This window comes from Arachis stenosperma, chromosome 5 (genome assembly GCF_014773155.1).
Source record: "Arachis stenosperma cultivar V10309 chromosome 5, arast.V10309.gnm1.PFL2, whole genome shotgun sequence".
Taxonomy (NCBI): Eukaryota; Viridiplantae; Streptophyta; class Magnoliopsida; order Fabales; family Fabaceae; genus Arachis; species Arachis stenosperma.
In genome coordinates this window covers 47,412,103-47,415,268 of record NC_080381.1, presented here as the reverse complement: position 1 = coordinate 47,415,268, position 3,166 = coordinate 47,412,103, and the positions used below count along the sequence as shown (strand labels likewise).

At 39.4% G+C, this 3,166-nt stretch overlaps 1 non-coding gene across 1 annotated transcript; it reads left to right on the top strand.

Annotated features, from left to right (window-relative positions):
- The first annotated feature begins 2,091 nt into the window (after nucleotides 1-2,091).
- Nucleotides 2,092-2,195, top strand: LOC130932278 (small nucleolar RNA R71). The gene has a single exon (XR_009067435.1). It is a non-coding gene; the product is annotated as a small nucleolar RNA R71 (small nucleolar RNA).
- Nucleotides 2,196-3,166: the final 971 nt, after the last annotated feature.

The window sequence follows — 3,166 nt, the reverse complement described above, 5'->3', positions numbered from 1 at the left end:
GGAGATAAAGAGGAAAATGAGTGAGAGAGAGAGAGAGAAGGGAGAGAGAGAGATAGGGGAAGGAAGGGGGAGGGAGAGGGAGAGGGGAGAGAAATAGGGGGAAAGAAGAGAGATAAGGGAAGAGAGAATAGAGAGAGAGGGAGAGAGGAGGGGAGAGAGAATAGGAGAGGACAAAGAGGAAAATGAGAAAAAGAGGAGGGAGAGAAGGGAAAAAGAGAGATAGGAGGAGAGAGAGAGAGAGAGAGAGAGAGAGAGAGAAGAAGAAGGGGGAGAGGGAGAGAAAGAGTATGTAATTTGGTTTTGAAATTAGGTTATGATTTTAATTTGGTTTTGGTTTTGGTTTTGGTTAACCAATTTTAAAAAATATGGATATGGTTTTTAAAATTATTTTATTAAACTGGTTAACCAAAATGTGGTTATGGTTTTTTAACCGGTTAACCACATTTTCGTTTTTTTATGAACACCCCTAACTTAGAGTTTGAGTGTGGTGGCTCTGCTTGACTCTGTATTGAGAGAAGCTTTTTATGCTTCCTCTTCATGGTTACAGAGGAAGATCCTTGAGCCTTGAACACAAGGTAATCCTCATTCAAGTGCAGGACTAACTCTCCTCTGTCCAATCAATCACAGGTTTTGCTGTGGCTAGGAAAGGTCTTCCAAGGATGATGGATTCATCCTCATCCTTCCCAGTGTCTAGGATTATGAAGTCAGTAGGGATGTAAAGGCCTTCAACCTTCACTAACACATCCTCTACAAGTCCATAAGCCTTTTTCATCGATCTGTCTGCCATCTCCAATGAGATTCTTGCAGCTTGTACCTCAAAGATTCCTAGTTTTTCCACTACAGAGAGTGGCATGAGGTTAATGCTTGACCCCAGGTCACACAGAGCCTTCTCAAAGGTCATGGTGTCAATGGTACAAGGCACTAAGAACCTTCCGGGATCCAATTTCTTTTGAGGTATCTTCAGCTGAACCAAGGCGTTTAGTTCATTAATGAGCAATGGAGGTTCATCCTCCCAAGTCTCATTACCAAATAACTTGGCATTCAGCTTCATGATTGCTCCTAAATACTGAGCAACTTGCTCTTCAACAATGACTTCATCTTTTTCAGAAGAAGAATATTCATCAGAGCTCATGAATGGTAATAGGAAATTATGTGGAATCTCTATGGTCTCTGCATGAGCCTCAAATTCCTTTGGTTACTCATGAGGGAACTTTCTAGTTGTCAGTGGACGTTCATTGAGGTCTTCCTCATTGGGAACCACTGCCTCTTCCTCTTCTCCAGGTTCGGCCACGCCAGGTATGGTTATGGCCTTGCACTCTTTTTTTGGATTCTCTTCTGTATTGCTTGGGAGAGTACTAGGAGGAGTTTCAGTAACTCTTTTACTCAGCTGACCCACTTGTGCCTCTAAATTTCTGATAGAAGACCTTGTTTCATTCATGAAACTGAGAGTGGCCTTAGATAGATCAGAGACTATGTTTGCTAAGCTATAGAGGTTCTGCTCAGAATTTTCTGTCTATTGCTAAGAAGATGATGGAAAATGTTTGTTGTTGCCAAACCTATGATGGAAAAGGTTTGCTGTTGCCAAACCTATTTCTCCCACCATTATTGTTGTTGAAGCCTAGTTGAGGCTTCTGTTGATCCTTCCATGAGAAATTTGGATGACTCCTCCATGAAGGATTACAGGTGTTTCCATAAGGTTTTCCCATGTAATTCACTTCTTCCATTGTAGGATTCTCAGTGTCATAAGCTTCTCCTTCAGAGTAGGCATCTTTAGCATTGCTGGATGCAGCTTGCAATCCAGTCAGATTCTGAGAAATCAGATTGACTTGCTGAGTCAATACTTTGTTCTGAGCCAATATGGCATTCAGAGTATCAATCTCAAGAACTCCTTTCTTCTGAGTCACCCCATTATTCACAGGATTCCTTTCAGAAGTGTACATGAACTGGTTATTTGCAACTATCTCAATGAGTTCCTGGGCTTTTGCAGGGGTTTTCAGATGAAGAGATCCACCAGCAGAATGATCCAATGACATCTTGGACGTTTCATACAGACCATCATAGAATATACATATGATGCTACATTTTGGAAACATGTCAGAAGGACATCTTTTGGTTAATTGCTTGTATCTTTCCCAAGCTTCATAGAGGGATTCACCTTCCTTCTATCTGAAGGTTTGGACGTCCACTCTGAGCTTACTCATATTTTGAGGTGGAAAGAATTTGGTCAAGAAGGCATTGACCAACTTTTCCCAAGAGTTCAGGCTTTCTTTAGGTTGTGAGTCCAACCATGTTCTAACTCTGTCTCATAGAAAAGGGGAAAAGCATAAGTCTGTAGACCTCGGGATCAACCCCATTGGTCTTAACAGTATCACAGATCTTCAAAAATTTAGTTAAGAACTGATGAGGATCTTCTGATGGAAGTCCTTAAAACTTGCAGTTCTGCTGCATTAGAGAAACTAATTGAGGCTTAAGCTCAATGTTTTTTGCTCCAATGGATGGAATTGAGATGCTTCTTCCATAGAAGTTAGAAGTTGGTGCAGCATAGTCACCAAGCATCTTCCTTACATCTCTAGTATTGTTGTTGGGTTCGGCTGCCATGTCTACTTCTTTTTCAAAATTCTCTGAAAGGTCCTCTCCAGAATGTTGTGCTTTAGCTTCTCTTAGCTTCTTCTTCAGAGTCCTTTTAGGTTCAGGATCAGCTTCAACAAGAATGTTTTTATCCCTGTTTCCGCTCATATGAAAAATAAGAGAACAAAAGCGGGTAGTGGAATTCTCTACATCACAGTATAGAGATTCCTTGAGGTGTCAGAAGAAAAGAAGAATAGAAGAATGAGGTAGAGAGAGAATGAGAAAAATTCGAACATAGAGGAAGAGAGAGGGTTTGAATTATAAGTAGAAGAGAAGTGTTAGCAAATAAATAGAAAGAGATGAGAGAGAGAGAGAGAGTTTTCAAAAATTAAAATTAAAATAATTAGTTAATTAAAAAGATTTTTGAGAAAGTGGTTGGTGATTTTCGAAAATTGGAAGTGGAAAGTGGTTAGGTGGTTTTCAAAAAGATAAGAAATAGTAATTAGTTAAAAAAAGATTTGAAAATAATTTTGAAAAGATAAGAAGTTAGAAAAAAAGATTTTGAAATCAAAATTTGAAAAGATATGATTGAAATAGA